At 42.1% G+C, this 26,299-nt stretch overlaps 1 protein-coding gene across 3 annotated transcripts in view; it reads left to right on the forward strand.

The window, feature by feature from the left end:
- PTPRT (protein tyrosine phosphatase receptor type T) overlaps positions 1-26,299 on the forward strand; it is a 918,862-nt gene that overhangs the window by 97,676 nt on the left and 794,887 nt on the right. The window lies entirely within an intron of this gene.

A 26,299-nucleotide genomic window follows, 5' to 3' on the forward strand; every position in this document is an offset into this window, starting at 1 on the left:
GAAGTCCAGTATAGTTGTCAGCAAATGGATCAGTTTCGTTTTTCTCTACATTAACGGCTGAGATTGTTGGAGACCAATGTTTTACACTGAAAAAGAGCATATGGTCATTACCAGATGTTATAAAATTAGTTTTTTACTGCATTTTAATAATCTAGTATCAAGCAATAAGTGTGTTGCCATTTAAAAGGACAGTTTAAATCAATTATGATATTAATTGTGTTGTTTCTCAAGCTTTTTCCTCATTGCTTTTCCCTTAAGAATCCTTGAGTTATTTTTGGCCATTAATTTTCATTCCCCAAAGATATATACTAGATCTCTATAGGTATATGAGGAAATTTCAATAATTTTGTGGAAACTGGAATTAATAGATAGGTTTGTTTTGGTGAACAAATTTTTGAATCTATGTGAATTTTTTTTAACAAAATCTGTTTTACAGGAACTTTTTGAAGACCCCTTACTATATACCCATGCATTTTACAGAAAGAGTAGGTCATTCTACAGACTTACCTATGATTTCAGAGAAACAGCCCACAATTAGACAAAAAACGTAGAAAGTTCTGAAAGGCATTCTCTCCAAGGTAGTGGACACTGGAATAAGAAAGAGACAGCAGTAAGTGGATTTGAACAATGTGGAAAAATGTTAACACTAAGTGGAGGAAGTGAGAAAAATGTGTGCAGAATATGATGTACAATCTACATTATATTGTATATTGCATCTTAAAAAATTGACAGAATGAGTTAAGTCATCAACTCTGGGTAGCTGACTTTATTTTCATTCTTTATTTCTTTCCTACCCCCGAGTGTTTTAACAATGAACGTACATGCTCATTCCAACAGTACAACTGTTATTTTGCAAAGTAAGCAAGTGCAGTTGCTACTGCCATTTCTGTGGACCTTGAAGGGATCTTCCTCCATTGCTAAAACGATGCCTGGAAGCCTTTTTGGAGCACACAGATGGTCTTTTATTCCTCTTGACTTCTCCACATCAGCTTTTGCCCTTCATCTTATGGTCAGGGACCACACCTGGGCCATTTTTTGAGCTTGGTGGAAACTTAAAAGGATGTGGGCTTAAGAAGATACAAATTCCAGAATTAAGTACTAATTAAGTTCTTGGACACAAATCACTTCACACACTCCACTTAGAGGATTTGTTTAATTGACTGAGGAAATAGTTTGAAGGGGAAGAGCATTTCTTTTCATTAGTGTTCAAATGAAGTGCAAATTATAGAACTTGGGCTCCATATTTCCTAAAGATAGAAGCTGTGGAGAAAGGAAGAAAAATTAGAAACGGAACTTAGTTCAAAATCAGAAACAAATGCAGTTTGGATAGAAAAGTTTGGGCAATTTTCTACATGGATAATTTGAGAGCAGCCAGCTAGTACTGGTTTGCAAACGACTGTTTTTTTCCCCTCCCAGAGCTCAGGTTTGCAGCCAGATTTTATTTTGTGTTTGTTTTACTTCACATTCAGCTAGATTTGTTAATAAAAAATTGTCTTTCTTGGCTAAGGAGACAATGTGAATATTTGGACCAAGTGTCAGAGGCCTGCAAACCCACTTTGAGGAATTAGGTGCTAAATGAGTAAAGATGGCACCTGTAATTACAGAGACTGGGATGAAATTACAAGGGTTATTAATCTGCAGGCTTCAGGGCTTAGAATGGCTACCAGATGAATCAGCAACCAATTTCTCCTACATATTACACCCTTGCACAATTATAGCCAGTGCATAGCTATAATGTCTACAGGATCGTCACATTAATTTGTCGCCAGGATTGTTTCTTGAGTGCCTAATTGTGTGAATTTTACCTCTGAGTCCAAGAAATGTTGGCCTGTTTCAACAGGCAGGGTTGGTTCAGTTCAGCTCAATTCAATAGCCATGGGTGAGAGAGCCATCTAGGTGCTAGGCTGTGAGGGTAAAGAGTTGGACAGGCATGTGCTGATCTCAAGGAATTCACAATCTGGAGAACTAGATGGTATGTCCAGACTGGCCTAGGCAGAGGAGGCCAACCTGTCTGATGTTAGGCTGGGCTGAAACCAGTGGACAGTAGCTCTTATAGGCCAGCCTGGACAGAAGGAATATTTAAGAAAATATGTTGGAAATGGTGGACTTATTTATGTATTTGTTTTTGTGGCATTTTCCCATCTTGGGCTGGGTTCTTGGAAAGCAGAACCTGAGGTATTAGCCCCTGTGAAAGTGATTGTCTTGAGTCCATGCTCTAAGGCTAGGTTCTAAAACTTACCATTTAAGAGAATCCCTGGAAGGCATGTGAGGCACTCACTCCAGTGCTGTCCCCAGAGTTAGCAATTCGGAGAACAGCAGTGGAGCTTGAGCTTTGCATATTTTACGAATTCCCAGGTGATGTTAATGTTGATGTGTGGGGACCCCACTTTGAGAACTGCTGCTCTAAAGCAGAGTGGAGAAGAAACTGAGACGGAAGTAGGAACTAAGAGAGAGCGTAGTCTTGACTGTGTCCAGCTGCAACTTGATCCCAATAAGCGCACTGGATGATAAGCCACATCCAACCTGACCCAGCCTTGCCACCTCTTGTATCCTGTTGCCACTCTTGTGTGAGTCAATCACTAGCCACTGCCCAAGTTGGTTCAGGATAGTTCTTTGGAGGAAGGAGTGACTGTGAGCCCTGGGCATCAAGGACGTCGTCTCTTGCTGGAGAAGGCAGCCAGCTTTGTGTACCAGGAGCATCCGCTGCACATCTCGCATTTGAAAAGTTGGAAATACATTCAGGCATTTAGGGAACCTGTGAGTGACTTGTGGGCTGCAACATTTTCCAAAGTCTTCTCTGCAAAGGCGTCTTTGGGAGTAGGTGGATTTCTTCTTAGGAGTTAGCTTGAAGCATTCACCTTACAGAAGCACACCGTGAGCTGGTTTCTCCCCGGAGAATAGGATACTTTTGCAATTGATATTGTATAAATCACAAGAAGGCTGTCCAGAGCCTGCTAAACTGGAGTCACCATTATGCAAGCTGTCATACATGACTGACCCGTTATTATGGCCTCCTAGAAGCTGAGGGACTCCCACCTCGTTTTGGGGGGAGCCCATTTCACACCTGAGTAGGTCTTATTTAAGAAAGTCAGCCTGATACTCATTACAAACTTGCCTTTGACAAAAGGCTCTGCACTGCTTCTCATTAAGCATCTCCCTGTCCCATAGCCACGTCCCTTCCTTGGCATGCCAGAAATAATTCTTCCTCCTCCATGGTGCTTACCTCTTTAGTTAATGTTGTAAAGGATAAATCAAGGGTGAATAAATATAATGTGGTTATATTATTTATTATAGCCCCTTTTGAATTCCACTTATGATAATAATGGCAGGTAAAATTCATTCTGTTTCTAAGGAATCAATTTGCCATTGTACTTCAAATGTCGTCATTTTGCGGTTAATGTAACACTGCAGAGGATTTGTTGCTGCAAATAGACACAGTTAAAGCACTGTCCATTTGAGAGCCACTGGTGCTGAAGGCCCCAAAATAGCACTGACATCTAGCCATGACTGAAGCACATCAGCTGGGTTGATGTATTTGTCAGGGGCATGCATGGCATTTGTCAGCATTACAGTACATAGTGGAGTGTTATCAGCCAGCTTTACATAACTTCAGAAATACCTCAGAAAGGCTTCTTGGGAAGGAAAGGCTTATTTTGACTCACAGTTCAGGTTTGACTGGTCCCAGTAGTCTGGTATCTGGTAGATACTAGCAGTGACAGAAGAGGTGTGCAGAAGCCATCACATGGAGAGCTAAGAAGCTGATTAATACTAGACTGAACGTGGCTTCTATCACCAATGCTCTTGAAAGAACTACCTTCTGAAGGCTAGCCCCCAGCGATCTAAAGACCACCCACCCACCTCTTAGATGCCGTAATTAAATTACAATCATGTCCCTCCAAACTGACTCCCTTTTCAAACAGAATGATATATTTTTGAGTCTTAAAAAAATGGTTTTGAGGAACTGGCATTGTGGCACAATAGGTTAAGCCACTTTTTTTGCGATAGGGTCATTCATTCATAAGGAAGCCCTTGTCTCAGTCATGGGTTCTCCCTGCTGATGTGTCTGGGAGAGCAAGAAATGAGGGCCCAAGTGCCTGGGAGACTCAAGTGGCGTTCTGGACTCCTGGCTTCAGCTCTTGTGGCCACTAGAAATAGTGAATGAAAGATCCCTCACTGTTTAAAAATGTATAATCTTTAAAAATTCGTTAAAGTGAACTTAACAGGAAAAAAAATTTTTAAATGAGCACTTAAGCAGGATAGGACATTCATGTGTAGGTAGCCACCAACTCTTGTCAAAACCTTTTCATTGATCCCAAAAGAAATCTTTCACCCTTGAAACAGTCACTCATCTTTTTGCTTACCAGTCTCATAGCCACCAGTCTGCTTTTTATCTCTTGGAGTTTATCGATTCTGAATATTTCATATAAATGGAATCTCACAACGTGTGACCTTTGCATTTGGCTTCTTTCAGTTAGCCTAGTGGCTTTTTTTCTTTCTTTAAATATTTATTCATTTTTCTTGGAACAGCAGATTTACGGAGAGGAGAAGCAGAGAGAAAGATCTTCTATCTGCATGTTCACTCCTCAGGTGGCTGCAATTTCTGCAGCTGAGCTGATCCACAACCCAGAACCAGGAGCCTCTTTCAGGTCTACTGCATAGATGCAGGGTCCCAAGACATTGGGCCATCTTCCACTACCCTCCCAGGCCACAATCAGGGAGGTGGATCAGAAGCAGAGTAGCCAGGACAGGAACCAGCACCCATACAGGATCCCAGTGCCTGCAAGGTGAGGATTTAACCACTGGGCCATGGTGCCAGGCCCAGCCTGATGTTTTTAAGACTTATCTGTCATGGCTCCTGTCACCATTGCTTCTTCATTTTCTGGGATGGAAAATAATTAATTGTCTGTATTATAGCTTGTGTATTTGCCCATGGATTTATGCTTATGTCAGCTTTTGGCTACTATGAATATGCATGCATACACACACACACACATACACACACACACACACACATACACACACACACACACACACACACTCCCCTGTTTGCGAGGAGACTTACTTGTGACTTGACTGTCGTGGGGCAGGACTGAGTAAGTTTATCTGTGAAGAGCCAGAGGGTAAATATTTCAAATTTTGTTGGCCACTGAATCTGAATGACTAACCTCTGCTCCTGTAGTACAAAAGGACATAGAAATACGTGAAATTTAGCTTGGCTGTGTGCTGTCGTCCGTAAAACTTTATTTGCAAAAAGAGATGATAGATCATTCTTGGTTTATCAATTTGCTGAATACCCTTTTCTATGGACTCTGAAGCCCTGCTTGATTGTGCCACCTTCTGTAACATTCCGCCACTGTTTGCCATGTTCCACTGTTCAGGTGGGCCAGGGTGGAACTGACTGTGGCATGGATGGCACAAGTTGGGGAGCAGCTTGATCAGGTTGTAAGGGAATGTAGCCAGAGTAGCCCAGTGAGAGAACTCTGGTCTAACAGTGCCCTAGAGCCTGAATGATGGGTTGAGAAAGTCTTCATTGTTGTGTTTGTCTGCTGTATGTTTTCAGACAAAGCTTGAACTTCTAGGCTTTCTTAGATAAAAAAAAGAAGAAGAAGAAGAAGAAAAATACCTACAGGTGCATGCAGTGGCATTAAGAGAGTCTGAGAAACTCTTTATCATTGGAAGTCTTTCATGGAGCCTCTGCCGTGTTCTTGGGTAGATCTCACTTTAAAATAGAGGAGAGAAGTTCATTGTCTGGAACATACCTTCTAGAAGAGCTGTAATTCACAGAGCCTGCAGACAAATGCTCCTGCAGGTGACAGAAAGGCCTCTGGGGACAAATAAAGAAGCATTTATGGATGGAAACTTAGCTGAGTCCTTCTTGCATGAGCAGAAGCCATCTGGGAGACACAGACTGTGGTGAGTATGTGAGCGCCTTTGTCCTTGTACTTCACGCAGGCACCTGCCAGGTGTACAGTTTATGTAATTCTGGAAGGAGAGACTTGAGAAGTAAGATGTGCCAAGATGAAAGATTTGGTTTCCAGAGGTCTTTTGTCTGAGAGAATAGTCTGGCTGGTGCCTGTGCCCCAAAGCCTGTGACTTGCAGAAATAGGCATATGTGCAGAGCTGACACAGGGACTGGGAGTGACAGAATCAAGGGAAAGAGACCCAGTCCTGTATTTAGTGTATGCTGCAGGTGCTGCTTGGAAATTGTCAAATGTCTTTGGATGGCTCCATTTCCTATCTGTGTGCCCCTTCTCTGAGCCCTTTGGCTGTTTGTGAAACCATGAGTCCGCCTTTTCCCACCCAGTGCATCTTTGAGACAGCACAAGCTGTCTTTCCTAGTCTTCCCTAGTCTACTTCATACACACATGACTGTATTTATTGATGTTTTATTCTTTACTTGTGTGAAGGCCTATGTTACATGAACACCTGGCTGGTGCCCTTTATTCTGATTCATTGTGCTAGGGTAGTCTCTCTCTTGTTACGGCCGGCAGCGCCAGTAACGTGGGACACAAGGAAGGGTCCTGAGAGATTGAGGCACCTACTGGAGACCTGGGATGGTGGAAGTCTCTCTCCGAAGCCTCTCTAAGGCTTCCCTTTAGTCCCTTCTCTCTTGACCTTTCACCTATTTCTTGTTTACTCTTTACCCTGCACTCTGATTAGCGCATATTGGATACAGCTGAGACCAGGTGCCTCTAGCCTCAAGCCCACTGCCTGTAGTACTCAGCTTAAGGAGCACTAGCCAACTCCTTAGCCCACAACACTCTCTCTCTATCGTGATTCTGGGAAATTGTGTTTTCCTGTCAATAGATCTTTGGGTCAGATTCCTAGAAACTGGCTCACTGCCTTATAGGGCATAATCTCTTCTCTACTGTGTCTTATGCAAGTTTGTGATCGCCAAAATCTATGTCCTCTTTCCTTTGTGCCTCACTGAGAATACTTTCCTAGACACTTTTGTTATCAGATGTGGGCCCATATTGAGTTCTGGCCAGTGGAATGTGTGTGAAAGTGAATTGCATGTATGACCTTCAGGCCTAGTTCAGATATCTCTAACACATGGGGTCTTTATTCTTGTCTGTTGTCTGCAGAAGAAGCTGAGGCCACAAGACCCTGGGTCTCTAAATCTTTATTGGACTACACCATAAGTGCAAAGAAAATGTTAGTTGTTTTAAGCCAACAAGATGCCATGTTTATTTGGCCCAGCACCTGCCCTCTACTGACTATTGCACCTGCTCTGTGCTTGAGTCTGGAGATGTAGAAAGGAAGGAAGAGGTATTTCTTCCTTGAGACACCTCCAGTCTGAAGCACAACTTTTCCAGTGTGTGGCTTGGAGGAGTGGAAGTTTTGGCCATGGGTGGGTGATCACCTTCAGCAATGAGGACAAGCTACATCAGGATGAGAGGAAAAAGCAGATATAAAGACATGAGGGACCAGGGTCATCAAAGCTAGCTTCTAGAACCATGGGTAAGTCTAGATATAACTACTTTCTACTAACTAAGACCTGAGATTTTTCTGCTTGTTGAATCCTGACACTTCACATTAACCCTTTGCTTGGGAGCCACTGGAAAAAGCTGCTCTGAGAATCTCACTGTGAGCTGGTAGTGGGTCACCGCATTGTTACTAGAGTAGCTGGGACATTGGCTGTCCTGTCAGCTATCTTATCAACTCTCCATTTCTGGATGACTTAAACACTTAAAAAATATTTATTTTATTGGAAATGCAGATTTCCAGGGAGAGGGAGAGCTAGAGAGAAAGATCTTTCATCCACTAGTTCATTCCTCACATGGCCTCAATGGTCAGAGCTAAGAGCTTCCGGAGCCCGGAGCCCCCTCTGAGACTCCCATGCAGGTACAGGTTCCCAAGACTTCAGGCCATCTTTCACTCTTTTCTAAGGCACAGGCAGTGAAGTGGATGGGAAGTGGAGCAGCTGGGACATGAATCGCACCCGTTTGGTTTGCCAACACGTGCTGGCAGGGGATTAGCCAGTTGAGCCATCACACCAGCTCCTGATGCTTAATCTTAACTGGTGTTTGTTGGGGGCAGACAATTTAGAACTTGAAGCAGCTTGTGTTGGGATTTGATAAATATTTTTTTTTTGTCCTAGCACAACTAAGTATATTTTGATGTAATTCTGATGTTGTATCTCTGCTTTGACACCATCTAATGGAACTCTGAAGGTGTGAGTACGTAGAAGAGGACATGTGAGTCTGGAGAGGTTAACTGTGGTAACAAACAGGTGCAATGTGCTATTATTCTGCTACAGTATAGATCTGTCTCCTTTATTACAGCCAGCATGGTTTGGCAGAGGGCAGAGGCACAAAGATCTTCCATCTCAGTCCTTTGCTATTCTCTAGGTCCGTGGGATTCATTTGGTAGATTGGGATGAAAAGATGCTGGGAGATGGCTTAGGGGGCTTCTGTGGACCAATCCTAAGAATTTCATTATGGCATCTTTCTGTATCCAGAATTCAGCTGTACCTAACTACAGGGGACCTTGAGAAATGTGCTCTAACTGTTCCCAGGAAGAACAGGAAATAGAGTAGGATGAATAGGTAGAGTTTTCTATCCTAGAGAGAAGTCATTTTAAAGAAAAATGTTTTTGGCCTTTTGAAAAGCTATCAGTCATGGATAAACATAGGGAAGGTCAAAACATGAAACCGTCTTGTTATAAGCAAAGTTTATTTCCAAAAGTTCTGGTGGGACTATGAGTTGACTTGATTCCCTTGCATGCTTTGGAGCCCAGGTTGGGCACTTCCTCTTGGGGTGAAGGGTTGTAAGCAGTAACTGCTTCCTTCTCCTGGATCCATCCAGAAGTCTTCATTTGCTCCATTGGAGTCTCCAGTGCTCCATTTCTTCTGGATGGAAGGTAGATAGCTCATGACAGTGAATTGATCTGTCCTCAGCCTGAGAGTGCCCTGGGGTGAACCAGCTTGACATGAGGCTAGAGAGGCCACCTGTTTGGATGACTGAAAGCAAGACAGGAATGCACCTCAAATGAAGAGTGGTTACAGGCTTTTACTAAAAGAGGGGTTGACTAACACCTTTATGCCTTTAAGCCCATTGCTATATGTTCCCTTTGTTCGTTTCACATATGAATTGCTATTATTGTTCCTGTCTTCTGCAACCTCACACTGAGAGTCTCACTTCCACCAAGAATCCAGAAACTTTTTAATTCACCTTTGCTCCAGCCCTGGAGAAATTACTTGTAAGCCTAAATAGAACTGAATAGTTTTCTTCAAAGCGATTTTCTGAATGTGTGAGGGAAGTTACAAAAGAAAAGAAAAACCCTCCCAAGATGATCTCACAGATTTTAGTTTTAAAACTACCTAAACGAGATTGCTATAGAGTTGAAATTTGCTATGCTGACCGATGTCTTATCCCTGGAGAACGTTACTGTTAGGAAAGAACTAATACAAAGAGATTAGAGAGTCCAGAGTTCTTTTTTTTTCCTAATGACCTTATTAGAGAAATTACGCCCTTGATAACAATATAGTTGAAAACTCCCTATGGAGTCACTTATACTGAAAATATGATTTCTTAGGGAGAAAATGGTAGCTGTCAGTACTGTTCAGGTTTGAATTAATCCAAGATTCCATGGCCCATATTCTTATATAAACATGAATTCTTTAATCTACATACATTAGGTATTCATTCTTGATTATCTTTGCCAGCATAACATTAAAATGATTGCATGCCACAAAAGAGCACATGTCGTTTTTCAGTGAGAGCTTGCAGTGAGGAATGTTGAGGAGTTGAAGATATACTGAGCAAAGGGGAATAGAGAAGTGAAGCTGCTGTTTAGGTGATTATTTCTCATTATTATTAATTAACGATAATAATAGAAGATGTTGTTTACTGAAGGCCCACTCCTTTCCCTGATGTTTGGCATGCATTATCTCCAACCCTGACAGCAGCCTGAAGCTGAGGCTCAGACATGTGTGTTCAGTGGCTTCCCCAAGGTCACCCCACCAGGAAGAGATGAGCCTGGAGGCAGAGCTAGGGCTGTTGGCTCTGAAGGCTTTTCTTTGGTTTTGCCTAAACATATCACTTGGAGTCATGTTCAATAATTGTACACAGAGTCATGTTCACTTTTAAAGTATACAGTTAGAGTTTTGACAAATGTGCTTACCCACATACCTGGCACCCTGATCAGGGTTTGAAATTTTCCCATCACCTTCTTATTTCACTCTACCCCTTTGCAGACCTTCCTGTGATCCCAAGCCAGAGGCAACCCATGGCCTGATTTGTATTGTCGTAGATTAGATTATCATCTGAAGAATTTGATAAAACTGGGATCCTGCTGTATATGCAATTTTGTGTTCATCTGCCTTTGCTCAGGCTAAGATTTTCAAGCCTCAGTAATGTTATTCATGTCAATTGTTTGTTCCTCTCAAGCACCACTGTCACACTTTGATTTGAGTTCCTGTTGTATAGATAAGATATGACGCAGGAGTTGCTTTTGCTAGAATCGGAATTGCTCCTTATTATAAGGAGGCCGGAGGGGTAGGGGTGAGGAATGTGTGAAGATCAGATTTGTAGCTGGTACTTCGTGGGATCTGAAATGGCTGGGGTAAAGGATACCTAGAAATTCTATTAGCTCACCTGTACATTGCATTGGCAGCTTCTTGGAGGATTCATTGTGAAGACCTAGTGGGAATGTGTGGCATCCAGAACAGCACTGAGCATGGAGTAACCTCTCTGCCAATGTCAGCAGTTACTATGCTCCACACCAAAGCTTGAGCGCACGACGGTGCCAGCACTTTGAGGAGGACCTCAGAGCATCCTTAAAGTGCTCTGGGCTCCTGACCTTGGGAGCCTTGAAGAGCTGAGAGTGACCAGCACAGTGAAGGCTACTTGATGGGCAAAACCTCAGAGGTCAGTCATGAGGAGGGGGTGATGGATAGCTTTCATCTGCCTGATCCCCTTGACCTTGAGTGGGAGTGGAGGGGACTCGGGCTGAGGAATGGAAAAGGAAGCGGTTGTAGAATTGGCTGTGCTGTCCCCCAGTTGAGTGAGTGGTGTTTGGTGGAGGAAGAATAGGGATGAAAAGGAGCTCACAGGTCCTCGTTTTAGATCTCGGAACTGCATACATGTCTGTGCAGTGCTTCTAAGGACTGCATGTACTTAATCGATCAGCAAGTCAGCTAGCTATCTATCTTGTTGTCTAGCTAACTAACCATTTAGTTTTCTAGTTCTCTAGATCTCTTGCTGCCATTTTGCTTCTCACTAATATTTAATTTTTCTTAGGAAGGTGTACTTTAAAAAGATTTAATTTACATGAAAGTTGGAGTTAGAAAGAGAGAGAGAAAGAGAGAATCTTTCTTGTGCTGGTTTGGTCCCCAAATGGTTACAATGGTCAGAGCTGGGCTGGTCTGATGCTGGGGACCAGAAGTTTCTTTAAGGTCTCCTGTGTGGGGGTAGGGACCTAAGGTCTTGAGCCATCCTCTGCTGCTTTCCCAGGCCATTAGCAGAGAGCTGGATCAGAAGTGGGGCCACTGGGACTCACACCAACACTGCAGCAGATTAACCTGAATTGCCACTGTGCCTGTCCCAGTAAGGTATACTGTAGATACCATAAAATACATAGGTGTTAAGTATGATTGTGTATGTTTTGATGATATATATATATACATATATATATATTTCTGTCAACAACATGAACTTATAAAGGTGTAGAGCATTCTGTCACTCCAGAAAATTCTCTTGGCCCTTTAATGTTTAGTTTGCTTCCAACCAAGCAGCAGTTAATTTGATATTTGTCAGATAGATTTTTGTCTGTTTTAAAACATCATGCGAATGGAGTTCTGCAGTGTGTATTGCATCTCCGGAGGAGATCGCAGGGGTCCTATTAAGTGACACGTACTTACTGGGCATTGTGAAAGCCACATTATGTCAGTTACTTTATTTAATTTTCATACTAACTTGTTTGAATTATTGCCTCCTTATTGCAGATAAGGAAATTGAGGTTTAAACAGTTAAGTTGTCCGTATCATGGATCTTAAAAAATAGCTGATGTACATGGAATGTTTATGCCCATTTAGAGAATGGAATTTAATTCCCAAAACATGGTATTTGGAGATAGGACATTTGGGGGTGATGAACCTGTGAGGGCAACATTGTTTGAGATTAGACCCCACACTGTATTGCCCGGCCATCAGGTGAGAACACAGGAGGATCGTGGCTCCCTAGAAGGAGGCAGGTGCTCAACCAACGTGGAATCTGCTAGAGTCCTGATATTGTACTGCATAGCCTCCAGAACTGTGAAAAGTACATTTCTGGGTTTTTTGTTTTGTTTTGTTTTGTTTTGTTTTGTTTTGTAAGCTACCTGGTATGTGAAATCCTGCTGAGGCAACCTGAATGGAGCAACACAGAAACTGGTTTCAAGAGACAGACGTGTTGCTTTAACAAAAATCTCCATATTTGGAAGTAGCTTTGGAACTGGGAAATGAAGCTGGGAGCATTTTGAGGTGCTAGACAAGGCCTGTATTGCCTGGAGTAGATCTTTAAAGATGACTGCCACGAGGAGACAGAAGCAAAACAGGAGAGCTCTGAAGAAATGCTTATTTTTTGTGAGATTCCCATTACTGATTTATTGTGAGAGCTCATTACTGTCTCCTAAACCCTGTGCACTTATCACTCTGTTCTTTAATCAGGAGGTACTAAGCCTGTTTCCTACTCACTAGTCCAGAGTATTTGCCACCACTTTTTAAAAAATGATAATTTTATCTTGAAATAGCTTAAGATGCTTAAAAAGTTGGAGTAGTGTAGAGAGTTTCTCGTATCTTTTATCAAGTTTTCCCTAAAGGTATAATATCTTACATAATTGTTAGTATGCTGTTGAAACCAGGAATTTGACTGTTAACTGAGAGCATGTCATTATCTAAAAGTTTTCAGTTTTCCACGGGACCTTCATCCTCTTCGTCCTGCTCCTTCTTTACCCCTCTTTGTTTGGAGTTCTAGCTTTGGTGTAGAACCTGGACCACCTACGCTTGTTGCCTGTGCGTTCAGATGGTTTACACAGAAGCAGAGCCTATCCATTAGCACAAAAATTCTTGTGTGATTGCTTAAGTCACCTTCTGCTTCATCACTCACTCCGGGCAGTGACAGGTGTGTTCTCCATCACTATAAGTTTGCCATTTCCAGAATGTTATTTAAAGAACTCAGACAATACCTAAAGCTTTGAATTCAGCCTTTTCCTTCAGCATAGCACTCAGGAGGGCCATCGAAGTTGTTCCATGTATCAACAGTTCTTCTTGCCATTGTTTTATTAAGATAAAAGGAGTCAGGAGTAGGACACTTTAGGAGGACATTTTCTTTGTGGAAATACTTCCTTTTCAAGGCTAACCTTTACGAGATTGTTCTTCTCCTCTGGGATCTGGAACAATTAGTCTGAGTATAACAACATGTTGGCAAATTGGTAGGTTATCATTTTTCAAATTTGATTTGTAAATGTTTTCTCATTGTTAAATACAGTCTTCCCCGCCCGAGTGGGGTTAGTGCTCTTTCCTCTAATTTGGGCCCAGTGTGCTTCAGAAATTCTTTGCGCTCACTTGGGGAGTGAATCATCGGACGGAAGATCTTCCTCTCTGTCTCTCCTCTCTGTATATCCGCCTTTCCAATAAAAAATAATAAAAATAAATCTTTAAAAAAAAAAAAAAAGAAATTCTTTTAAACAATAGAACAATTCCTATGTTGTTAGATTAATACCAGCCGTTGTAATGAATGCTCTCCAAATTTTAGTAAATTCACATAATAAAATTGTGTATCTCACTGTAGCCACGGAGCAGTAGAATACGCCTCATCATTGAAGGCTGCTTTGGAGATCTAATCTATGGTCCCTTGGAAACTTAAAGCCCACTGTATGCTGCCGTAAGATAGGGCAGGGCATATCTGTTCACATGGATCAGATTTAGAAATGATGTCATTTATTGTTTTTATTCATATTTTGTTGGCTAGAATACATCCCTGTAGGTGAATCAAACTGCTGGTTGCTGGGATGGGAGTTGGTGGAGGAAGAGATGATGTAATTCCTGGTGAATTTTCACATTTCAGAGCTGGAAATACTCTAAGGAAAAGAGAAGTGGAAGTGGTGAAAGGCTTTATAGCCTTTAATCCTAGGAAAGTTTCTATTCCAGGCTAAGAATATCATCTCCAGGGTAATGGATGGAATTGGAGAGTTCAAGTTCTGGATTAGAGTCTTTCTGTGAAACCCAAGCAAATTATTTGTCCTTTTGCAATCTGTTTTCCTGTCTCTAATTACAGGTTAAGTTCTATGATTCCCTATATAATGAAATGGTTTTATGTTGTGCTAAGTTAACTGGTCTTAAACAGATAGGAAAAAAAAAATCTCACTTGCAACCCTGGCTGAAGGTAGGTTCAGTAAATTTGAACTAATTTGTTGAACTAAGCTTACATTTCCTATTAGCCATTCATTTTTAACCCAGAGGCTAAGGACAACACAAGCAGCCCTGGGACCACACGGCACAACTGCTCTTGGAAGTGGGAGGGATTTGACAGTTCAGTCAAGCGAGTATGAATTCAGCCTCTGGTAAAGAATTTACTTTGAGAATTGGGGAGCTAGTTTCATTGTCTTGCCTAGTTTATCTCTTGAGGTATGCAGACCATTCTGGTCATGCTAAAAAGGAAAAGAAAATTTATCTTCTGTGTTCCCTGACTGCCTATCCTTCATGTTTGTTCTGCTGTTTCAGAAAAACCTATGGATTTCCGTTAGCTAAAGCAATGAATATCTCATTTCCAGTTTGCTTTGTCCCTGCCCAGCCCTCGACCACTCATAGCCCTGTCTATCAGAGTTGTAAGAAGTACTTAATTAATTGGTGAACAACATTCTGACGTCCAGGGTGAAAGGGGAAGTGGAGATAAGCATAGTGTCTCCTCCACAATTCCCCTGCACCTTAAGTGACGGGACCTGGAGAAGGCCAAGCCAAACTCAAGTGTTTCCAAGTCAAATTTCATCTTGGGTTAAATATTTCTTTCACACTCCTACATGCCTGGGGAACAGAGCAGTTCAGCTGTGAATTTAGTTCTCTGTTGTCTGGGTTTTCAAGGGTCGGTGTAACTTGGATGCTCATTAAGATTACTGAGCCTCATCTTTTTTAATGTTAGGCCCAAGGTAATATTTAATGAGGCTGAAAAGTATATTAATAAAATTGCTTGTAGTAATTAGCGGGAAATTATAATGGTAGGGTGATGGGGAGATTTTTGGAATCAGTTCGGAGTGATCAAGCCAATCTCAAATGTCACTGTTTATAATTTTTTGCTTTCAATCATCCTGAACTACACCTTTGCATTTTTATCTTTGAAAAGAAAAGTCTTTGGATGAGTTTATACGAATGGATGTGATTTCATCAAGAGTGTTCACTGCTGGGGAGTAAAGAACATTAGAATTAGAGGGGTCTTTGGAATACCCTGAAAATCACTCTGCCGCCCCCTAGAGGAGTTGAAGAACTCGGCTTTTAACCCTAATAGCTTCTTACCTGGGAAGAGGGCGTGTCAGAGGTTGACAGTCCATGTGGAGTTGTTGGAACATGCGATCAACAGAGAGTACTTCTATAGAACTTACCAGCCTTGGAAATGGAAGCAAATGCAAAAACTCAGCCATGAAAGGTACACACCAGGCACCCAAAGGTTAATGCCAAGCCCTTACAACCTCTGTATTTTCTCTAGGGTTACCGCCTCTCTACCAACACCAGTGTTTTATAGCAAGTAGGTTTGGAGGTAAAGCTAAAAAACACAAGACTCTAGGAGATGTGACTGGATCTAAAGTCAGATTCACACTCCAGGGAAATAGTGCTGGTAATACTGGGAAACTTAAACACCCCACTTTTTTCAGTGGATAAATCAACACACATGCACACACACAACAACAATAACAACAGTAAGGAGGAACAGATAATCTACAGTACAGACTTAATGGACTCAATAGAACATTTCTTCCCACAGATGCAGAATAGAGACTCTTTTCCTTGGTGCATGGCACATTCTCTAAGGATAGATCATATACTAGGACATAACACAATTATTAACACATTAAAAAATTGAAAATGTGTATCTTTTCTGATCATAATGAAATTTACCTTGGATTTAATAACAAAGAAAACTCAAGAAATTACACAAGTACCTGGATACTGAACAGCATGTTCCTGAATGAAGACATCAAAAGGGAAATAAAAAAAAAATTTCTTGAACCAAATTATAATAAAAATACAATGCATTAAAAATTAAAGGGATGTAGCAAAAATAATGTTAAGAGGAAGGTTTGTAACAATTAGTGCCTATGTGTAAACATGTAAAGGTAGCAAATAATCTAACAATGCATCTCAAGGACCCGTAAAACAGGAAGAAACTGAAGTCTAAATTACTAGGAGGAAATAAATAACAGATGAATAACAAAAATTAGGAAAGAGATAAAATAGGAATTAAGTAGCAATGCAAAGATTGATGAAATGAAAAGCTATGTTTTTGAAAAAGTGAACAAAATGGGTAACCCTAACACCATTAACCAAGAAAAAGCCAGAGATAAAAAGGTGTTATTATAACTGATACCGCAGAAATACAAAAATCATTAGGAATTGTCATGAACAATTATATACCAACAGATTGGGAAAATTTAGAAGAAATGGGCAGATCCCTAGACACATGTATCTTACCAAAATTGAGGCATGAAGTCACAAAACCTGGGTTGAGATTGAGTTAATAATAAACAATATCTCAACAAAAAAAAGTTCAGAATCAGATGACTTCACTGTTGAATTTTAACAAACTTTTTAGAAAGAATTAGCCTCAATTATTTTTAAACCATTCCAAACTCAAGCTGTGAGGCCAGAATTGCCTTAATTCCAAAACCAGGGAAAAAAAAGAGCAAAGAAAGTGTAGATCAATCAGTGTCCCTGATGAGCATAGCTGCAAAAATTCCTCAGTGAAATAGTAGCAAACCAAATCAAACAGCACATCATTAAGATCATCCACTCTCATCAAGTGGAATTTATTCCAGTGAGACAGGGTTGGTTCAACATAGACAAATCAATAAATTGGTATATCACTTTAGCAAGATGAAGACTATAGAAGCAATATGGTGATTTCCATTGAACAAGAGAAAGCATATAATATACAACTTCTCATAACAAAATAATCTTTAAAAAGTTGAATATACAAGAAACATATCTCAACAGAATAAAGGCAATATATCACAAGCCTATAGCCAGCATTGTATCAAATGGGGTAAAACTGGAAGTTTTTCCACCAAGATCTAGATCCAGACAAGTATGCCTGCTATTACCAGTTATTTATTTATTCTACATGGTTCTGGAAATTTTAGCCAGTGGCATTAGGCAAGAAAAAGAAATCAAGAGTATACAATTGGAAAGGAAGAAGTCAAAATATCCTTGTTTGCTGGTAACATGATCTTTGACACAGGGAAACCAATGGACTCTACCAGGAGACCATTAGATAGTAGAATTCAGCCATGACACAGATTTAAGATCAACACACAAAAGCCAGCAGCTTTCTTTTTTTTCCCAAGATTTATTTATTTGTAAGTTATAGTTACACAGAGTGGGAGAGACAGAGAGAATTTCTATCTGCTGGTTTACTCTCCACATGTCCTCAGTGGCAGAGGTTGGGCCAGGCCTTTTAAGCAGGAGCCAGGAGTTTGTTTCAGCTCTTCGATGGGTCTGTCTGGGCTCTAAACACTTTAGGCATCTTTAGTTACCTTTAGAAGGCCATCAACAGAAGCTGGACCATAAGTAGAACTGTCAGGGCTCAAACTGGTTCCTGTATGGGATGCCAGTGTCACAGGCAGTAACTGTCTGCTAGCTAAAATACCGGCCCCAATAGCATTGTTACACACCAATAATCTGGTTGATAAAGAATGTACAAAATGAAATCCGTTTATAATGGCTATAGTAAGAAAGGGTTAAATATCTTGGAATAAATTTAACCAAGCCTGTGACAGATTTTTGTAGTGGATATTACAAAAGAGTAATGAGAGACAAAGAGGAAGACAAAAAAAAAAATGGGCAGATTTTTCTTGTTCATGAATTGAAAGAGTTGGTATTATTGAAATACCCGTGCTACCTAAAACAATTACTGATTCAATGTCATCTCCAACAGAAGTCTAAGGGTATTCTTTACAAAACTAGAAGAAGGATTTCTAAATTTCACATGAAAGTACAGAACACCTTAGAGAGCTAAAGCTAATAAAACTAAGCCAGAAGCATCACAATAACAGATTTTAAGGCATATTACAAAACTGTTAAAATCAAAACAGTATGGTAATAACATACTAATAAACATGTAGATCTGTGGAACATAATAGGAACCCTAGGAATCCACACTTCAGTTGATTTGAGAAATGTAATAGAAGAATTCTCTGGAGAAAGGATGACCTCCTTAGCAAATGATTCTGAGAAAACTGGATTTCCACAGGCCTAACTTTGAAGATGATGCTTACCATCTATCCTACACAAAAATAAACTCAGAATGAATCAAGGATGTAAATTTAAAGACCAGAAACTGTCAAACTACTAGAGGAAAACATGGGGGTAAGCACTGTAAGACATTGGTTTAAGCAAAGACTTATTTGGGAGGGCTCCCCAAAACAGGCAATGAAAGTAAAAATAGAGAATTAGGATTATATCAAGCACAGAAGCTTCTGCCTGGCAAAGGAAACAAGTAGCAGAGTGAAGAGACAACTGACAGAATGGGAGTGGAATTTATCCTCGGATATGCATATATAGAATATGCATGATACTCAACAAAGCAGCAATCCAGTTAAGAAATGGACAGTGGACATGGATGTTTTTCAAAATGGACTGCATACACATGAAAACATGCTAAGAATCACTAGCCTTCAGGGAAATGGGAGTAGAAACTATCCGGAAGTATCATCTCACTCCAGTTAGAATAGCTGTTATCCGTCAATCAAAAAATAACAAGTTTTGAAGAAAAGAATATCCTGGAGCACTGTTGGTGGGAATTCAAATCAGTGCCGCCATTATGGAAAACAATATGGAGATTCCTTCAAAAACTAAAAGTGAACCCATTCTAAGACCCAGCTACTCCACCTCCAGGAATATATCCAAAGGAATGAAACCCACGTATGAAAATGATAGCTGTACTCTCAAGCTTACAGCAGCTCAGTTCACAGTAACAGAGTTAGTGAATCAACCTGTTGATTCCTGTGTCCAGCAGCTAATGACTGGATGAAAAATGTTCTACAAAGGAGCTCTAGACTTGAATCATTTATAGAGTTTAATCCCAGAAAATAGATCTGCTTTTTCCTATTAGCTTCCAAAAGGGCTCTGGGCAGATTCACAGTGAGGGATGTTGGATCACTTGCTTGTCTCGAGGGATGGGATATGCTTAGAAGGGTCAGGTTTAGAGTGACCAATGATAGGCATGGCAGGTAGGAGTCAGCTCCACCTCCACCTGTACCCTGTGAGTTCCCTACAGGAGAAGAGACATTTTTTTATCAGTAGAAGAAATGAGAGAAAGGCCTGCTGTGTACTGTAACATTCTGGCTACAAGCATTGGATGAGGCATGTTTCATGTGGTATGAAAAGGGTAAGCAACCTGCCCAAGGTTATTCATTTGTGGAGAGAGAAACACAACATCAAAGCTTATGCCTATCCAACATCAAAGCATAAACACTATTTGTTTTCTGTAATGATTTTGGACCCTAATGTGTGAACAGACATCTGTTGTCATGGGATGAGTCTGTCAATGACAGCCACAGAAAGAGAGAGAGTTGGCAGCATATAGCCCATGCATGACCTGATAGAATTACCATGGCCTCATTCAGCACCCTGCCAGATCTTGAGCAGGTGTATGGGTCAAATCCTTGTCCTGATAGTGATTCTTCTCTGGAACTCCTTCCTTATCCTCTGTTTTAGCTAAAATTCTACGTAAACTTAGTGACCTGATTTTATGCACCCTCACCAATAATCTTATGAGAAGCACCTCCCTGAAAACAGAGCTCTTGATGGTTTTTCCCTCTCCCTTTTCACTACCAGAACTGAGTCAGTGTCTACCGTGGGTTAGGACTGGTGGAAGCAGCCCAATTTGGGTCTGTGGGTCTGCTCACTCATGTGTGGTGTTTTGGACCTCAGAAGCTACACCGGGGATGTTTTGAGCTCACCTGTGTCCCTTTTCTCATCTAGAAAATGGAAATCATTGCAGAATCAGCTATAGCAACTCAGGTAAAATTCTTAGCATAAAGTTGGTGTGATGCAATAGCAACTCAATCAATATTGGCAGTGGTAGTTTCTATCTGTGGCTCTTCACTTGGGAGAAACCCACTACTGGTCTGAGTTTGTAAAATTGGACAGTGGCTAAGTAGGTCTTTGAGTTCAGGCCTTCCAGCCTCTGTCTTATTTAGGAATTCACTGCAGGGGATAATGGACTTAATAACACAACGGAAAGAACATGCCAGTTGTCCCCATGAGGGAAAGCTTACTTGTCAAATTCTCCAGGAAGTCCTTGTTCAGGAATGCGTAACGTTCACATGACTGAAGCCTCAGTCAGTGTTGACACTTCTCTTGTCTCTTTGTGGTGAGCTGGCCTTATAGAATTGGGTTTGTGTGCAGTAAGCCATAGGTTTATCTTGCTTGAGATGTTTGGGTACAGAATGATAATCAGGTTGCAATCATTACACTGGCATTTATAATCTTATTACCAACTTCATACCTCTTGGGAAATGCATTGAATAGATTTTTTCCCTAGATCCTGAAGTTGAGAGATGGCATCGTGTTTTGAACTTTTAAAGTATTTATGTGTGTATAAGCACTTTGAATAAATTCACAAGATTGTAAATAAGATTTGTAAGTTGACTCTTCTGTTTCTGCAGAGGAGTAAGTTTTCTTAGTGCAAGACTAATAGAGTGCTGCAACTCTTGGGAATTTGGATTTCAACCCTGCCCCTTTCTGGGCTCTGCCATCATGGACTTAGATTTGGAATGATGGGTGCAAAAGGTAACTGGTTTCATCTCATATTCTTCACATGAAGTGGGAGGCAGGCTGAGAACAGGGTGACTGCTTCTAAGAGCAGTGGCTGAAGACACAGGCCTCCTTTCCATCTCTTGTTCTCTTTCTTCCTCTGGTTCTCTTTTCTGTGTCAGTGTTGATGGCATTGTCTGACATTCCTGTTTAGGATCAAAACAAGGGTGTTGCAGGGGAACCACAGGGTGCATGTGTTCCCTGCAGGAGAGAGTGGTGGGGCCAAGATGAGCAGGTGCCTGGACAGGGCTTACTTGAAGAAACTGATTGGTCAGCATCTCCCTCTCATTGTGGGACTGAAGTTGGGACATAGACTTGATCACTTTGCTTGCCTCTTAGTTGTGGAGCAGAGAGTAAAGACATCAGGGATTCATCTTTATTCATAAATAGAGGTAGGATGGCGCCTCTGCTACCAGGAGAATTTGGAAAAACAGTAGCTAATGTTCCTAACAGCTCTGCTGTTTCCTCCCCATTGCCATTTTCCTGAATGTAGTCTTTCTCCTCCCAGCTCTGTCCATTCACCCATTATCTCGGTGAGTGCCTTGCACCCTTCCATATCCTGAAATCTGAGATGGGGTTATGCCTACGGTTGCCACATGTCTGTGTCTGAGATTCTGCAGCTGGATGTGCCACCCTGGTGCTTACTCCCTTCCCTGGCTTTCTCTGACCTGGGCTGATGATGGATCGACTCTGGCTGACCTCTCCAGTCAGGACCCCTGGGCCGCCTCCATAAACACAGTTGGCATAGCCTCTTCTGCATATTTGCGTTTCTTAGGCCTGGGTCATGTTCTCAATTTTACCCTTCCCCAACTTGCTTTCTACTATCTGAACTACTCTTTCTCCTTGACCCCACTGGGTCCACTCAGCCCACTTTCTTGGGTTCCTTGCCTTCCTCTGGAGGTATACATCTTCATGTATCCACGCTGGACCCAGAACCCTCCTCTATATTCCTGTTTTCTCTCTCAAATTGCTTCTCACAGGCAGTTCATGTGGTGAACTACCTGCCTTTTTTGCACGCTTGGTGTATGAATTCTTTTGTGAAACCTGTACCTCGTTCATCTTGTTTCCCTGAGGTGTTGAAGCAGTGTCTCGGGGTGGTGAGGCCACAGTCACTGTCTCAGGTTGATTCTGTGCAATGTCTCTGTGCTTTTGGGTCCTACTTCTCTCAGCCTCCGTTCTGCAGTGGAGACAAAACTGCCACTACTTAGTGGAGATACTGTGGTGGGGGGGAGGGGTTGATAGAAGTAGTGCTTGTATTGGCACAGAATAAGTGAACTAAATAAATGTTATCTGCTATCTCCGTCCACATTATTATCTTTTGGAGAATTCCAGATAGTAAGTTCTTATCGGATAGAATGACTAATGGCTGAGTGATATGAATCATTTTGTTGAATTAATCCTTTCTCCAAAATGGAGTTACTAAAAGAACATTAATTTTTTCATGTCTCTTTTCTCTCTGAACTTTATTTTCCTCCCCACTAAGAGTGGATGTCTCTCAGACATTAGCAAAACACTTTACTTACCCATGGTTTCTTGGAAGAGAGCCGTTTTTACCCAATAAGCTGACAGCTAAAGTCAGGATTCACCTCCCTGCTGGTTGAGTGACACCCCATTTTCCCCTCTTAAAAGAACTAAATGGCCTATATTTCTTTTTTAAATTAAAGTGAATGAAAATGAATTTCACAACTCCCCTGGAGATGACTGGAGACACACTGGGATGTCAAATAAAAAAAGGCTGGGAATTGCTCAGCTCAAGCACAGCACTGTGGGTTCCCTGGGAAGAAGGAACATGAGAAGCATCCAGCGTGGGGGAGGAAAGCTGTGGGGACCTGAGGAAAGCAGATTATGAGGCAGAGGATAGGGTCAGGGGAGAAGGGAGGGCTGGATGGAAACGACACTGTTGAGTGAACCATCTTCAACTTTGATGCAAAGAATCAAAGCCAATTCAAGACGTGCTGAAGTGTTGCCTCGAAAGTTATCCCGATCACTCTGAGAGTGCTTCTTCACTATGCAAAAACATGGAAAGCAAGAGGGAAGTGGCTGTTTTGAGTTTGGAAGATTCTCTAACATTGCAAAGGAGGTATGTGCCCGTTGTCCTAGTCTCTGTTTGAACCTTGGTCAGTAGCTGCATTTCTTTCTCCTGGTGACTGTTTGCTGAGTTTATTTCAGGGACCAAGATGAGAACCGTGTGACATGCTGGCGTTCAGGTAATTGCTTCTTTGGGTCTAGGTGTGGAGATGAGGGGGAGCCTCTGAAGAATGGCATGTGGATATTCTCCACTCCAGTCCCCTTTTAATTTCTGCACCTCAAAACCTGAGACATCTCAGTAGCTATGTTAGGTTTGGGACAAGACCCTGTATCAGCTTTGTTCATCCGAAGCTTCTGTCTCTGCTCTGGTCACCTGCAGCTTTATTTGTTATCCACTGGAGCAGTCATCTCAGACTGGAAAGCAAAGCACATCACTTTGGTACTTCATGGCACCTGACTGCCTTGCGCACATGGAGTAAAGTCTAAACTCTTGCACCTGGCCCATGGACTCTTGCAGGACTGTCGCCCCCATTCCTCTTTCCTCTGTGCTCCAAGTTCTCAGACTCCTGCACTCTGGAGTATTCCTCCTTGAACTCTGAGTGGTTTACTCCTCCTCAATTGCCAGACTCTGGCTTAGATGCCATTTCTTAGGGAGAATCTAAGTTCTGTTCTCTACCCTTTCCTTTTTTTGTCATTTGTGACTGCTATTTACATTTAAGTTGTTTTCCTGTGTCTTTCTGCTCCCATTAGGTTGTGAGCTTGCAAGGGCAGGGTCTCTTGTATCTTGACCACTGCTTTGCCCTTGTGTCTGGAACATTTAGTTTAATAAACAATGGGGAAGTTGATTGCTGTATCTCTCTGGTTATGCCAGTGCCATGCAGCTCTGATAAAATAAGCTGTAGGAAGCAGTATTTGGGACCAGAGTTGATTTGGGAATAATGGCACCATCTCAGAAGACCTTGCCAAGTCCTTTTCCCCTTGGAGCTGGATTGCCCTGTTTCTAAGGAAAATGTATCCTCCAGAATCTACTCACTGACTCTCACAATCTTTTGAGTATGAAAGCTCTGAGATCTAACAGTCTGTCTTGATTGGCAGTTCTCTGGCCCCAGTCTGCCCCAGAAATGTTTTCCTGAAGAGATGTTCCTCCTGCCTGCCTGTCTCACGGAGACATTTTTAGGCTTAATTAGAGGCTGTTACCCCTTCTTAAATAGTCACACACCAGACATGCCAGATAACCTCAACACTGAGTGCTGGGATAGGAGAGTGGAATAACAATTTGCTTTTGAGGACTTCAAGCCAAAGGCCTCCTCACCATGCTTGCTCAGTTCCTTGCTGTAACAAATGAGTCCTGCATGCATTTTTGAAATTGGCTTGGTGATATTTTATCGAGTCATTTACCCTATGCTCAGCTGTGGGAGGGGCTGCTGTGCATGGTGCATACCTCTCACACTGGATCTGCCCAGATCTCCAAGAAAGGCACCAGCAGGATGCCTATGACTGAGTGGTTTTATTTTTTTCTGTCTCGCCAAGTTCTTGACCTTCTCATTATGTTTTCTGAACATGGGGGAGTCTTTCACTCTTCTGCTTTTTGTATTGGAATAAATCAACTGGCGGAATGACTCAGTCAGGTCTTCTGGGGACTGAGGGCGGGTATGTGTTGTTGGCCTCTCGGACACACCTGCCAGCTTCTTTGTATTAACAGTCAACACTAGCCTCTGATACCTGGGTTCCTTGCAGCTAGAAGCCCTAGCTAATGCAAGAGGAAGCTTCCTTCTCTTAAGAAAAGCATCCTGAGGGTGTGGGGCATGGTGTGTTTCTGTCATCCAGCACCACAGATATTGATGTGTCCTCCACAGTGGTGGAGGTGACTAAGTTCCACTGCCCAGGAGACCTAGCCACAGGATGTGAGTGCTGAAAATTGGCAGTCTACATAAAGTTGGTAGGATGGTTGGATTACTGGCAAAACAGGAGGAGACTCCTGAAAAATTGGGCCCTGGGCTGTTTGCCACAAGAGAATCACTACGTTGGAGATGAGGGTTGAGGGATGGAGACTGTATACTTGTTATAGTGGCCACTCAGAGGAAGGTGGCTCTGTGGTTACAAATATGCCCTCCCCCCATTTGTGAGGAAGTGAGGATGTTGGGAAGGACAGTGAGTACTGAAATTCTCAGGCTTACAATTGGAAAACTGAGTGTTTGCTTGGGTTAGCTGTAATGTGGGAAGCTGAGGCAGCTATATGGCATGGCTGAGATGATCTGCTGGAATAGCATCTTAAGCTAGGAGGAGAATGGATGTGGCTTAGTTGCCTAGTGCTGTGATCCAGGAAATACTGGAGGGGAGTGGATGGGTAAGGATGAATGTCCTTCCGCACCACCATTGCCCAGGGCAGCTTCCTTTGTGTGGCTGTTCTTGTGCTTAACCCTGTAGAGAGGCTGATTTAGCTCTGAGTTCTCAGGCAGCTGGGGGTTATAAAACCTCTGATTGTGAAAAATTCTAAGGTCACCAAGGGAGACTCTTCCTGCTGTGGGAGATTTGTGTGCCTGGAGCACTTTTCAGGTAGGCCTCTTTCTCTTTTTCTCTTGCAGTCAGGATCTGCTGTCCCTGGGAGCCCATTTTTCATTTCCAGGGTGGAGCTGACTGTTAGCTCTGGGCAGGACAAGTGTGACTTTAGGAGATGATGTATAATGTTCACATGTGCTGCCTGGTTAGTAAATTATCCCCTGGATTGCTGGACGATGAGGTGTTTTCAACCGTAGCCACAGGCTTTGTGGGGCCCCTTGCATCTGAATGTGCAAAGGAAGTTGTTGCATCTAAAGGGCGACATGCCTACAGTGTGCAGGAGCTGGGACACTACTGGCCTTGCTAATGTTGATGCCAAAAGAGGGAAGGGGCGGCAACGTGCTCTCAGCACCTGTTGTGTGCCAGGGCTTCAGCATGTTTCATTTGACTCTCACTGCCATCCTGTGGAGCAGCATGCTCAAATGAGGAAAATGAGGCTTTGGAATGTTAAGGGCCTTGCCAGAGGTCAGACTCTGACCTATCAGAGAGAATTTCAGTCCAGCAGAGATCTGTTTTTTTTTCTCCCTGAGTGACAGGCAGACCATGCATTAGCAAGTGTTTTCTGTTAGAGTTAGAAACTGATGTGTTTTAGCTTCTGGCAGGACATACTATTTCTTTCACTTGGGTTCAACTTTGCTGTGGAAGCAGATATTGATAATCTATAAGCTAATAAGCGTAACTATGCTCACATAAACTTTAACTTAC

The sequence above is a fragment of the Ochotona curzoniae genome, unplaced genomic scaffold (genome assembly GCF_017591425.1).
Source record: "Ochotona curzoniae isolate NIBS_2020 unplaced genomic scaffold, NIBS_Ocur_1.0 contig_3520, whole genome shotgun sequence".
Classification (NCBI taxonomy): domain Eukaryota; kingdom Metazoa; phylum Chordata; class Mammalia; order Lagomorpha; family Ochotonidae; genus Ochotona; species Ochotona curzoniae.